At 59.8% G+C, this 12,818-nt stretch overlaps 1 long non-coding RNA gene across 2 annotated transcripts; it reads left to right on the top strand.

Moving 5' to 3' along the window:
- Positions 1-4,886: 4,886 nt before the first annotated feature.
- LOC109260411 (uncharacterized) lies at positions 4,887-9,796 on the top strand. Of its 2 annotated transcripts, XR_002076999.2 has the most exons (3): positions 4,895-5,301; positions 5,552-6,626; positions 9,344-9,796. It is a non-coding gene; the product is annotated as an uncharacterized LOC109260411 (long non-coding RNA). The 2 variants fall into 2 exon arrangements; XR_002077000.2 differs by lacking the exon at positions 9,344-9,796 and having other exon boundaries at positions 4,887-5,301; positions 5,552-6,899.
- Positions 9,797-12,818: the final 3,022 nt, after the last annotated feature.

The raw sequence follows: 12,818 nt of genomic DNA, 5'->3' as shown, positions 1-12,818 counted from the left end.
TGTCTCCCAGCTCTGCTCCCTGGCCAGCCCCGGTCACGTCCACACCCGTGGGATCAGATCCGGAGCGCAGCCTCCTCGCCAGGCCCTGTGAGTCCCCCCCCATCCCACCTCAGGTCAGCTCCTGGCAGGGGCTCTGGGCGCTGGTGTGCTCGGTGCCCCCCTCCCTCACCCCCACCCCAGTTCCTGTGCCTGTATTTCTGCCTGGAAGGTGGTTTTCAGGTCTTCCCTCTGAGTCTCTCTCTTCCTTTGCGTGCATTGTCATTTAGCAAGTATCTGTTTGAGAGAGTTCTGCGTGCACTGGGGCGGCACAGAGAGAAGGTGCTATCTAGGGCCTCAGGAAGCTTGCAGGCTGGAGGAAGGGATTGGGAGGCACAGGGCAGGGCGAGTGCTGAGCCAGAGGCCGAAGCACATGGCAGGACACAGGACACAGGGGGATAATGGAGGAGGAGCAAGAAAGTCAGCCTGGGCGTGACGGAAGGCTTCCTGGAGGAGGTGGTTTTTGAGTTCTACCTTGTAGATGGACTAGACGTGAGATGCGTGAATGGAGCGGCTGCCGGTGCCTCACGGGACAGAACAGCAGGTGTATGCCAGGACGTGGGAGCGCGGGGAGCCTGGAGGGCGTCCGCCCGGCCAGCATGCAGGGTTCGAGCAAGGCCTCGGCAGGAGCTGACATGGGGCAGGGTGTCCCAGACCACAGATGCCACGAGACTCGGGGGAGTGACCCGTGTCACGACAAAGATGTGAACCAGCAGACTTGCGGTACAGACAGTGGGCAAAGGTCAGACTGCAGATGGGCAAAGTTAGGAGATGATCACAATATCCCAGGCTCCAGGTAAGGCCCACCTCCTCCAAGAAGCCTTCCGGGAGTGCTCAGGCTGGCCTGTCCCTTTCTGGAACAGCGATTGCGTCCGTCAGCAGCAGCTGTACCAGAGGCAACAGGGATTTAAATGATGCCACCTTTGTCCTTACAAACGACAGCCTGGGAAGCGGGCAGGAGAGGGGTCATCATCCCTGTTTTACGGATGAGGAAACCAAGTGAAGTCACCCGGAGCACAGAAGAGGTGGCGATGGCCCTAAGCCGAACGGTGTGTTATCACAGCCACAGCAAAGCGCCTCCCGGCTCACGGGCGACTAATGCGTTTCCTTAGTGTCCAATCTGTTGAGTGTGTGTGTGTGTGTGTGTGTGTGTGCATAATGTGCTGGCCTGGGCACAGCCCAGGCTCAGTGCCTGCCCTCAGGGGATGCAAGGTCCCGAAGATGTGGTCCTCGAGGGAGTCTGTACTCTGGCTTCTCCGAGTCCAGGGAATGAAGTGACGTCACATTCATTCTGTCCACAGGCCCTCTCCCAGTACCCAGCAAGGTGCGAGGTGAAAACCAGGCATGTGATGCTTCTCTGTGCCATGCACCTGGCTGTCGGGGAGAGAGGGAAGTCCGGGCTGTGTGCAGACACCCTGGAAGGGAGGGGGGCCAGGCAGGGCCTTTCGGGGGACCGGCTGCTGGGCCAGGGAGCCACCGACCCACCGGCAGGGCCCCAGCCCGGGCAGACTTGGCGGCCAAGCTCAGCCTAAGCAGCACTCTCCCGCAAAGTGCTCTGCGGGGAGGTGTAATGTGTCTCTATTTAAAATTAATTTTTTTTCAGAATTGGAAACCCCGCTCTGAAAGGCAGTTCTCCCCTGGTGGCTGCTGGCAGGATTGGAAAGCCGTAACTTTGGAGAGAAACACAATAAACCAGAAATTTCCTCCCAGGTGAGCGAGAAACTGCTTGTCTCCTTCTGAAGAGAGCATTTTCCAGGACTTTGCTCATCAAGTAGCTGGGCTTCAAGTCGTTTCTTCTGTTTGTGGGTGAACCACATTCCAGTGGCCGGCCGTTCTCTGTGACGGATGGGACCGAGGCGTTGCAATCCACGTCCGGGAGAACACAAAAGTAATTTCTCTTTGGCTCGGGGCTACGTTTCTGTATTTACATGTGAGTGGAGTGGCGGCCACCGCACCGGGTGACTTGGAAGGACTTGCTGGGTTCAGCGAATGCGCACTACTGAGCGGCTAGGTGCTGGGTTACGGAGACTCATTCATTCATGCAGCCAGTACTTACGGAGTGCCTACTATGTGCTGAGGATAGCAGCGGGCGTTAGAGAAACAGCAGGGATAGATGCAGACAGAACGACCCTACCTTTATGGGAGGAAAACAGGCAACGTTATGCATAAATACAATACATAGCACGTTAGGTGATGATAAGTCCTACAGAGACAGATAAAGCAGAAAGGGGAGGGGAAATGCTAGGGAGGGGGTGGGTTTGCCAGGGAAAGATCCACCCAGGAGGTGACATTTAATAAAGGCAGGAAGGAGGGGAGGGAGCTGGACATACAGAGATCCAGGGACCGCTTGGGTCCAGCAGGTGCAGAGGCTACAAGGGGGGAACATGTCCAATGTGTTTGAGGAACAGCAAGGAGGAGAGTGCAGGGCGCAGAGGTCAGGCCCCTGGGGCCTGAGGGCTCATCGCAAAGGCTCGGGGCTTTTAATATCAACACGATGTGTCGCCAGTGGAGGGTTCTGAGCTGAGGAATGATAATGATACGGCCTGACAGGTTTGCACAGGAACATTTGGCTGCTGTGGGAAGCAGGCAGAGCAGGGGGTGTGCAGGGAGGGACGGACTCTGGTCTTGTTTTGAAGGTGGGACGGCCGCGATTCATTGTTGGGTTAGGTGCGAGGGGCGACAGAGACAGCAGGGTGACCCCGAGGGTCAGGCCCCACTGAAGGTTGAGGGGCTGTCGTTGACCGCGAGGCAGGAAGGGAGGCAGAGGGAGCTGGCCTGGGCGGGCCGGGGTGGGGGCACCGGGGAAGGTCACGAGCTTGGGCTCGACACGCCAAGCGTGAGGCGTGTGCTGAACGCCGAGCGGAGAGCCCGTAAGGACTCGGATGATGGAATCTGGAATTCAGGAGAGAGTATTCCGAGCAGGAGGCGTAACTTCGGGAGTCATTAGCATATAGATGGTATTTAAAGCCAGGAGACTGGATGAGGTCACCTAAGACGTGTGTGAGTGTGGGTCAGAAAAGAGAGGAGATCCAAGGACCGGAGCTGGGGACACTGCACAGTTTGGAGGGCAAGGAGCCAGCAGAGGAGGCTCTGAAGGACAGTTGAGAGAAGCCCGGGGGGGTGGGGTGGGTACGGTGTCCTGGGAGCTGAGGGAGAGGGTCCAGGGAGGAAAGGTGATCTGAGGCTTTGCACAGGGGTGACGGTGACCTTGACGGGAGCCTTCTTGGTGGAGTGACGGGGACACCCCTGGAGCAGGCTGAGCGGCCCGAGAACCCGCACAGGGACCGCCCTTAAAAGCAGCGGGTCCAGAAGCCGTGCTGTGGGGAGCGGAGAAGTGAGGGGCAGCCGGACGGGAAGCGCCCAACTTCTCTCTTTCAAGTTGGACGAAAAGGACGGATGCGGCCTGGTCTGTCCCCAAGCTGCTGTAAGTCCAGGAGGGGAGACAGACACCCAAGCAGAGGTCGTGACCTAGAGACATTCGTGGGCCCCCTGGATACACGCTCGAGGGAAACAGAAACACTCTAACCTGACTCAGGTTAGAGTCCTAAACCAGGTCTTGAAAGATAAATGGCTTTTATCTGGGAAAGAAAGGAGGGAATGGTGTATATATATATATATATATATATATATATATATATATATAATTTTTTTTTTTTTTAGTTTATTTATTTTGAGAGAGAGGGAGAGGGAGAGAGAGAGCAGGGGAGGGGCAGAGAGAGGGAGAGAGAGAGAACCAGATGCAGGGCTCCATTTTACAAGCCGCGAGGTTATGACCTGAGCTGAAACCAAGAATCAGACGCTTAACCGACTGAGCCCCCCAGCAACCCCCCTGCCCCCCGGGGATGGTATTTCAGGTAGAAGGAAGGACACACATCACATCATGGAAACCTGGAACCACTTCCTGTGTGTGGGGAACCCCCCCTCCCCCACCCGCCGGAGCTCAGCATTCCGGCTCCAGAACTGCACCTCCTGGGCGTGACCTTGGGCAGGGCTGACCGCGCTCCCCAAACCCGCTTCCTTCGCCATAAGGGGGGGCGTGGTCACGTCTGCGTCACAGGCTTGTCGTGAGGATGGGACGAAGCCGAGCGCGCAGGTGCCTGCAGGTGTGTGGCACGTAGTAGGTGCTCAGTGCACGCCAGCTGCTCTAACTCGGGAGGCAGGCGGCACGGCACACCAGACGTCCACCAGACGTAGGGGGACACGACTGCGTTCGGGCACCGGAGCCAGCAAAAGGATGGGGAGCACCACCACCTGGCTGGCGTCTCGTGAGGTGCGCTGTGGCCGCCCGCGGCGCTGGCTGGAGTCCTGGAAGCGTGGAGTCCTGGTCGCAGGGTTCAGAAGGCCTCACAGTGCTGGCTCAGCCCCATCAGTCAGCCTGTTCCTTCCTCGAGCCCCGTTCCGTCCGCCCGGGGGGTTCGGCTCACAACCCACCCTCGAAGGGTCGCGGCAAGGGGGACACTGAGTAACAGAAGGTCAGCCTCGGACCCACTCGAGACGAGACGCGGCAAACGTTACTTTGATGGCAACAGGCGCTTCGGTGCAGTCGAACTTCAAAGCCCCGTCGGCAGGCCCGCACCTGCACGGCCTCACTCTCTCCTGGCCGGTTCTCGGGCCTCCGGAGCTGCCTGCTTCCCCTCGCGCGGCAGTCAGGGCCCGGTCGCCCCTGACGTGTCTGCCGTCCCCTAGGCCGGGGCCACGTCCCCGAGGCTGGAAAGCGGACCGAGAAAGCTTCCGCTGTCACACCTTTCCTTTAGCCGCAGCTTGTGGGCAGACGGCTCTCGTTCCTCCTCTGGCCCCGGACCCGGGGAACACCGTTTGCTTTACATTTTCATCTCGCGACACCTGTCTTCTCTGCCGTAACGGTTTCTGGGAGGCACGGCGGCCCGGTAGCTGCCCGCGGCCCAGCCCGCCGCTCCGAGCGGGGCCTGGTGTGCAATGAGCCGGTTCAGGAGACCTGGCAGAAGTTTCCGAAGTTTCAGACATAAGGCCTCGCTCAGGCGGAGCAGGGCCGGGACCTGTGGCCCCAGCCTTGTACCCTTGATACTCAAGACACCAAGCCACTCGCGAACATGATGGCCCCGGGAAAGTGGGCGAGGAGGCAGCGAGCCTTGGTGGTCAATGGCAGGTCGGGACCGTCCCCTGGGCGGTGGGTTTGGGCCGCTACAGCCACTTGAAACACTCCTCGGAGGCAAGCCGGCTGACATGATCTTCTCGCCCTTGCTCCCTCGGCTCACCCTTTGTGCAGACAGGGGAGCCCGGAAACAGGTGCGTGTGGCTGCTGGGAAGGCGGGCGAAGCCCAGGCCGCGTCCGATGCTTCTCCTCTTCTTCCAGGGCCACGGCTTGGCCCAGGCCCGAGCCACGCAGGACGGGGCCCGGGATGGCCCAGGTTGCTCACGGCTGCGGCGATGGCGGTCGGAGACGAGAATCAAAGGCCTGGGCCTGAAGGGGAAGTCGAGGCATCGTCCGGCCCCAGCGCTCGATCTGTAAGGTGGTAATGTCGCTCTGGTTTTGCAGGGAGTTTAACACCCGAGGCCCGGACCGGAAGAGTGAGCGGACAACGTAGACACTCAGTGTGTGTGCAGAGGACGGAGGAGGGGAGCTGTTTGTCACTGCCTGCTCCTGGCCGAAGGCGGTGCTGGGATTGGCGGTGGGCGGGCGCTGGGAGGGCCACCAGGGCAGGGTCACCGGGCAGGTCCCTGTGTACCTGTGCCTGTGCACGCGTGTGTGGCTGTGACCCAGTCCTCAGTATCCAGAGTCCAATGTCCCCTTCTACTAGTGTGAGTGATGCCAGAAGCTCACCCAGCCACCAAGGACTCTCGCCCCGCGCCAGGCACCGTGCTAAGCATATGACACGGTGACTCACTTCATCCTCCAAAAAACAGTAGTTGTTACGATCACCCCCATCCTACAGCCGAGGAAACGGACAGACTGACAAGTGCAGGGGCCTTGTCTCTCTCTCTCTCCCCCCTGCGGGTTGTCTCCGCTGAGCTGCAGCACCCCTGCGGGACCTGCTCCGGCCGATGATGTGGGAGGGCCAGCGGCACCCCGGCCGGGGGCTCTGGGAGCCAGGATGCGCTCGGCGACCGACTGCCAGTGTCCAGCATTGCTGTGCCATCAGCCTGCACCCCGGGGGAAGGACCAGCCCTCACCGCCCCGCGGGCTGCCTTTGTGGGGCCGTTATCACAGCAACACAGCTCAGCCTGTCTGGACGGAGTGAGATCCAGGCCCCTCCAGCACGGTGAGGACTCAGAAGTCCCCACGCCTGGACGTCTTCCCCAGTGTCTTCGCTGACTCCATGTCCCCCTCCCCCGCCCCCCGCCCCGTACTCCAGACAGACACGGGTCACATCGTGCGCCCATGCTCGTCCCTGTCATCAGACTGAGCTCCCAGGGGCGCACTTCTGGTCTCTGGCTTCCCAGCATTTAGCGCAGAGCCTGGGGGCACAGGAGGTGCTAAGAGCATGTTCACGGAGTGAATATCTGTAGGAAAGGATCCTGGGCACCGCAGTTACCCCGAGGGACAAAGCCCCAGGTGTCCAAGAAGGCCAGTCCACCTCTGACCCCACGTTCTTGGCAGGTGACACGGGAAGGTAAGCTATTCCGGGAACCTGGCACCCGGGGAGTCTACCCGGCTGGCTAGCAGGATTTGTCCCATCGTCTCCAGGCCGCCGCAGTAAATCAGCAGGTGCGAGGAATTTACCCCAGAGAGTGATCCGGCAATGGCACGAATGAGTAATTTACAAAGGCCATTACGGCGGCACAGAATTACTTATTTATGGGAACTTTTTGACAGATCTGCGGCTTAATCATTTATCCCTCCGAACATTTAGCCAGGGTCATTGGTAAATAATTCACTTATTACACACTCCAGAGTGGTTTATGGCACCGTGACTTATGATCTCACATGAGTGCGCAGCCGGGGAGCTAGGACGTGAAGGCCAGGGAAGGAGGGGGGTTTGGGAGCCCTCACACAGAGCCAGGCGGGGACGCCGCGAGCAGGTGCCCAGGCCCCGGCGACAAGGGGCTTCTGCTCGGAGTCGGGTTGATGGTCCTACAGATGGATGCTCGTGCCTGGTCTCACCTTCGGGGGGACAGGGAAGAGAGGAAGTCGGTGTGCAGAGACCGGTCGAAAAATGGTGGGACTCAGCTCCAGGCGGAGTGGAGACAAAGTGCAGCTTCGGGAGCTCTCCATCTGCCCCCGCCCGACATTGGAGACCCTCCCAGGACTGTCCCCAGTCCCTGCCTGGTCTTAAGACTCCGTCTGCCCTTCTTATGTCAGCATCACCACCGGGCCCCGACCAGGCTCACGGCTTGCCTCTGCCCTCATCGCCCGTATAATACTCTTCTAACTGCTGCTTTGTATTCAGTTTTCACTCAAAGCCCACCTCCTGCATGAAGCCCTCCCAGACTACCTGAGCCCTGTTTGCTCCCTTGAGAACGTACAAAGGGCCAGGCACACATCAAGTACCTTACGCATGCTGTTGAGTGGCCTATTTCCCCAGCTAGAGGAGGTGTCTTCTGGGGGCCAGGACTCAGCCTAAGTGAACGTGGCCTCCACTGCAGCCAGCTCAGACCCTGCCCCCGAGGGAGTTAAAAAAGCGTGGGCGGTTGATGGCGAGGGAGTAACGAGGATGCCAGTGAAGACGGTGGAGATGATTCCCTCCACGTCTTACCACTGCTCCCCTTCTCACTCCACACCTCCCCCCGCCCCCAGAGACAGTGGAACCACATGGCCGGATCTTTGAGGTTCTGTGGGCTTCTCACTGGCCCCGTAGGTGCTCACGTGGGGATGGAGAGGGGCGTCTGGGCAGAGTCGCTGGAGAGGCAGCGAGTGGAGGGCCCGAGAGCAAGGGTCAAGCTAGCCGCTCTTACTGAAGACCCTTCCCCAGCCACATCGGCCCCACTCGGAACCTTCCAGAGAGACGCTGGGATTCCTAGCGTGTTCTCCCCGCCCCGTAGGTCCGCCTCCTGAGGCTGAGGCCGACTAAAGCAGCTCTCCTACCTTGGTGTCAGTCCTGGTTCTTGCACAGTAGGCAACGACGTCGACAGCCGACAGCGAAAGAACAGCGCTCCCCTCTCTCTGTATGGGAAGACGAAGAATCCGTGCCCCCTGCCCGCCCACGGGAAGTCCTGCTCAGAGCCTAGCCTCAGGCACTCTTGCTGTGACGTTCCAGAAGTTGTGGGGTGTTGAGCAGGTCACCCGCCCCTCCAGCGGGGAAAGCTCGGGCCTGCCCAGGTGAGCTGGGAGGGGAGAGGGGACGAGCAGAGGCTCCCTGTCTGCCCTGAAACCCCTGTGGCCCCGGGGAGCCCTGACCCGAAACGGGCCTCCAGTCCCTGCCTAGACTGGGCAGGGCCCCATGCTTTGTCACCCTATTCATTTTTATGCAGTTTCCCACAAACACCATGTCAGGAGGGATCCTTGTTAGCTTCTGCCACTGACTGAACAGTGTCCCCCCCAAATCCATCTGGTGGAACCCCAACCCCCAATGTCACTGTTTGGAGACTGGGACTTTAGGGACATAATTAAGGTTAAATGGGGTCATAAGGGTGGGATCGGACTCGAGTCCTTTTAAAGAGAAGAGACAGCGGAGCTCCCCCTGCAGGCCCTGTGGGTGCACAGAGGACAGGTGAGGGAGGACCCTGGAAAGAAGGCATCCCCTGCTGCCCAGGAGGGAGGTCTGTCTCTCCAGGGATCCACCCCCCACGGGCACCCCGATCTTGGACGACCAGCTTCAAGAACTGCAGGAGACAAACGTCTGCCACGTAAGCCGCCGGGTCCGTGGTGCGTTGTCGCGGCCCCTCCGCGTGGATTTTTCCAGTTTCCTTTCAGAGTCCGGGAGGGCGGAATGGCTCGCCCAAGTCACCCAAACAGCAGGTGACAGAGTGAGGGCTTGAATTAGGACGGGGGGTCCCCCTGGCCGTGCTGGCTTCTGCCGATCCGGTCCTGGAGCCCAGACTGGACTGGAGCGAGGGGGGAACGCAGGACGCAGGGGAGGGGAGGGCGGGGGCGGGGCTCCCTCCTGGCTCTGCGGAGCAGCACTGCCACCTGCTGGCCACGGCCGCAACCACACCAGCCACCAAAGGCACCATTTCCGTCCTGTTTTGGTTTTATTTTTATTGTGGTAAGAACACCTCGCCCGAGATCTACCGACTTCAGAAAATTTCAAGTACACGATACAGTGTTGTTACTTGTGAGCACCGGGTTGTACAGCAGTGTAGAACTTACTCGTCTTGTGGCACTGGAATTTTCTTTACTGCTCCCATCCCCTCTCCCTCCTAATTCCACGCCTCCCATTGTCTCCTGCAGGCAGGTAGCTAATATGCCGGGACCCTGGCCACCAGAGGAAAAAAAGAGGTCCACACGGAGGCACGTCCTCTTGGGTCTGGGGAGAAAACGGACGGCAAGCAGAAAACGGTGACTGACCCCAAGGAGTGGAGGACTGGAGTGGGAGCACCTGAGACCTCCCTGCGCGACCCAGGGTGATGAGGCGGGCAGGTGCGTGTGGACAGCCCGCAGGAAGAGCTGTCTGGCAGTGAGGATAGTCTCCGCTGGCTGGGTTCCTTTAGGCACCCTCATGTAGCCACCTGTGCCGAAGTAATCCCACCCCTATTTGACACATGAGGAAACTGAGGCTCAGAGAGGGTTCTCAACCCACAGGCTAGTGTGGGCGAATGATACGTGACTGCATCTCCCAGTGTGGGTGTAGTTCAAGGGCGTCTGGAAGCTCTGACCCACCTGGCAAAGAGTACCAGTATTAAAATCAGTGCTTAGGAGGGGGTCCTGCTTTCCCTTCCCCACGAAACTCCCGCCCGAGCACCCTTCTGTGAGGCCCCCTCGTTTGTATGCTAAGAGGGACGCGTGCAGCCTGAGTGACCGAGGCTCCAGGCGGGAGAAGCCGATGGGTGAGTGTGGGCCCGAAGAAGGGTCCGGAGAGCGGGAGGGTGAGGGAGCCGCACAGCAGGGAGAAAGCACAGTGACACACACTCTGTGCACCTGCCGGGAGAGGCTTCATCTGTCAAGTGGGGATAACACAATGCACCTATTTCACGGGCCTCTTCTGAAAATCCAGTAAAGGAGCAGGTGAAACCGCAAGCCCCGTGTCAATTCTCGGTTAAGTGTTGAATCGGAAACCGGGCAAAGCAGAGCCGATTCCTCGCCCCTCCCCACCCGCGTCTGTTAACTTTGGTTCGCTGTCCCTCGCCAGGAAGCACAGCCCCTGATAACTGAAGGCGGGGCCCTGCCCCAGCCCATTCCGGAGGCCGCGAGCCGCCGAGCCGTCTGGCCCCTCCGTCTTGGCTCCCGTGACCTTCCCTCGGCCTCATTCCCGGAGCGCGTCGGCCTCCGCGCAAGCTGGGTCTTACCCACCAGACTGAGCTGGTCCTCAGGACTGGTCCCGGGAGCCACCCGCTCTCAGCTGGGGGCAGGTGATTTTGGTCATTTCGTTTCCTGGGAAGGACAGCACATCTCTCCGGACTTGCCACATGAGGGGAGACCCTGAATTTGGAGTCGGGAAATCTGGGTTGTGGTCCAGGCTTGTCCACTCCCCGCCTTATCCTGGGCAAGCCCCTTTCTTACCGGAGCCTTAGTACTTCCAACAAGGAGCTGAGGGTATCTCCAAGGAGGGTGACCAACCACTCTCGTTTACCCAACGCCGAAGGAGTTGCAGGGTGTGGGATTCTCTGTGCCCAAACCGCAAAAGTCCTTGGGGCGCGTGGGTGGCTCAGTCGGTTAAGCATCCCACGTCAGCTCACGAGCTCAAAGTTCACGAGTTCAAGTTCACGAGTTCTGTGCTGACAGCTCAGAGCCTGGAGCCTGCTTCACATTCTGTGTCTCCCTCTCTCTCTGCCCCTTCCCCACTCATTCTCTGTCTCTTTCTCTCAAAAATAAACGTTAAACAAATTTTTAAGCTGGGAAAGTCCTGGGCAAGGGCTTGACAGCCGGCCACCCCCTCCCTAAGCCTCCACGTCTCTCATTCTCCATGTGTCAGTCACCGGCCTCCCTGATCTTACGTGTGGACAATACTTTGGTTCACTAGAAATAGAAAACCCAACGAACACTGGCTTCGACGTAAGAGCGTTTACTGTTTGCACAGAAGCGTCCTGGACACAGGCCGTGTCCGTGCTGGGATGTCGTCCCCATGGCATCATCCAGGACCCGGGCCCCTTTGTCACCCGTGGCCTCTTGGCTTTTCTTCCTCAAGTCAGGAAGGAGGGGAAAGAGGAGAGGCACCGACGGCTCCTGTTACTTTTGGGGGGAAAGCGGGAGGTGTTCCAGGAACCCCCCGGCACACGTCTGCTTCGACTTCAGCGTCCCGAACGCAGTCCTGTGACCACTCGTAGCTGCGAGGGAAGCCTTGAAGACGAGGAAGGAGAGGCTGGGAGAGGAGCCACCGGAGAGCGCAGAGCCCAGGGCAGCCCCACGCCGGTGGCCCTGCCCCTCTCGACAACAGGACTCTTGACAAAGTCCCCAGACTTTGTGCGACCCCCAGCACGCTGGAGACACTCAGCCCTTGCTCAGCCCTTGGCGGATTCGTCGCCCTTTTCTGACTTCTGAAGACCTCGGCTCTCTGTGCCAGACGGCGGCGTCCTCAGCCCCCCTGCAGAACCGTGCCGGAACGTCCTGGTCCACACGTGTGGAAGGACTGTTAAGGGACGCATTTACTCGGCTGCCCTGGCTTCCTGGTGTTCGCACCGGGGGAAACATGGGTCTGTCAGCATCCGGGTCTCCCATTCTCCGAGACCGTTTGACTTAATTCTCTATGTCTCTCAGTGGCAGACTGAGACCTGGAGGGATGAGGGGGCGGGTCCAAGGTGCCCACGACAGTCAGAAAGCGTCTTTACTCCGCCCAGGAAGTGGGTGTGGCAGGTGGCCACTGCTCCCTGGTGGGGGCGGTGGGGGCGGGGGTTTAGGCAAGGAGATCTGGACACTTTTAGGTCGGATTCCACCCCCTGCTGGTGGGTCCCGGGACACGGCCTCACTCGGCGGCGAGGCTTGGGGCTTCCTCTGGGATCCGCGGCCGCTGGAGTCTCAGCTTTACCAGCAGGTTCTCCAGCTCGAGGGCCTCGGGCAAGACGTGTAACCCAAGTGTCTGCTTCCTCTCCTGCAAAGCGGGGGTGGCAAGAGTCCTCATCTCGTGCCGCCGCGAGGAGTAAGCGAGGGGCTCTGCGTGCAGCGTTTGAGCCCACGGTAAACACACCGCACAGAGTGGGCATTGAACGCCGGGCCGTCGCGATATTCCTGCCGCCGCAGTGGCCGGACCGTGGCGTAAGACGTGGGAGGCTCAGCGTGGTCACTTCCCCACATCTTCCTCACCCTCGCCCCGGGGGAGCTCTGCAGCCGCAGAGGGTCACTGCTGTCTGAGATTTGGGGTTTGCAGTGCCCCTCCGTCTCTTCTGACACCGTCCTGGATCCACTTGCTTGCCAGAGCCCTCCCCGGCCTTCTGGAATCTTCTACTTGGCTCAAACGAGCAGCTTGCTGGGCTCAGGGGGCTGGCCTGCCCGAGGGTCCCGGCACTTTTCTCTTGAGCCAGGGATGCCTCGTTACTCCCGGGCGGGGGCTGCCTGGGGATGAGCTGTGCGGGGAAGAGCACCGAGCACTGCCTCCCGAGCTGTGCTCCTCTGCTGTCCTAGGGTTGAATAGCCAGGAACTGGGTGAGCCGGTGGTCAAACTGCTGGTCGTTTGAAATCAGCTGTGGCTGGAGTGTTGGCACCATGAAAATTGGCAAACTCCACTCAGAGCATCATCCTCTCCCTCAGACACTGGCTTCCCAGTGCGTCACCA

The sequence above is a fragment of the Panthera pardus genome, unplaced genomic scaffold (genome assembly GCF_024362965.1).
Source record: "Panthera pardus isolate Hobbes unplaced genomic scaffold, ASM2436296v1 HiC_scaffold_21, whole genome shotgun sequence".
In the NCBI taxonomy this organism is placed as follows: domain Eukaryota; kingdom Metazoa; phylum Chordata; class Mammalia; order Carnivora; family Felidae; genus Panthera; species Panthera pardus.
This window is presented reverse-complemented; position numbering and strand designations above follow the sequence as displayed.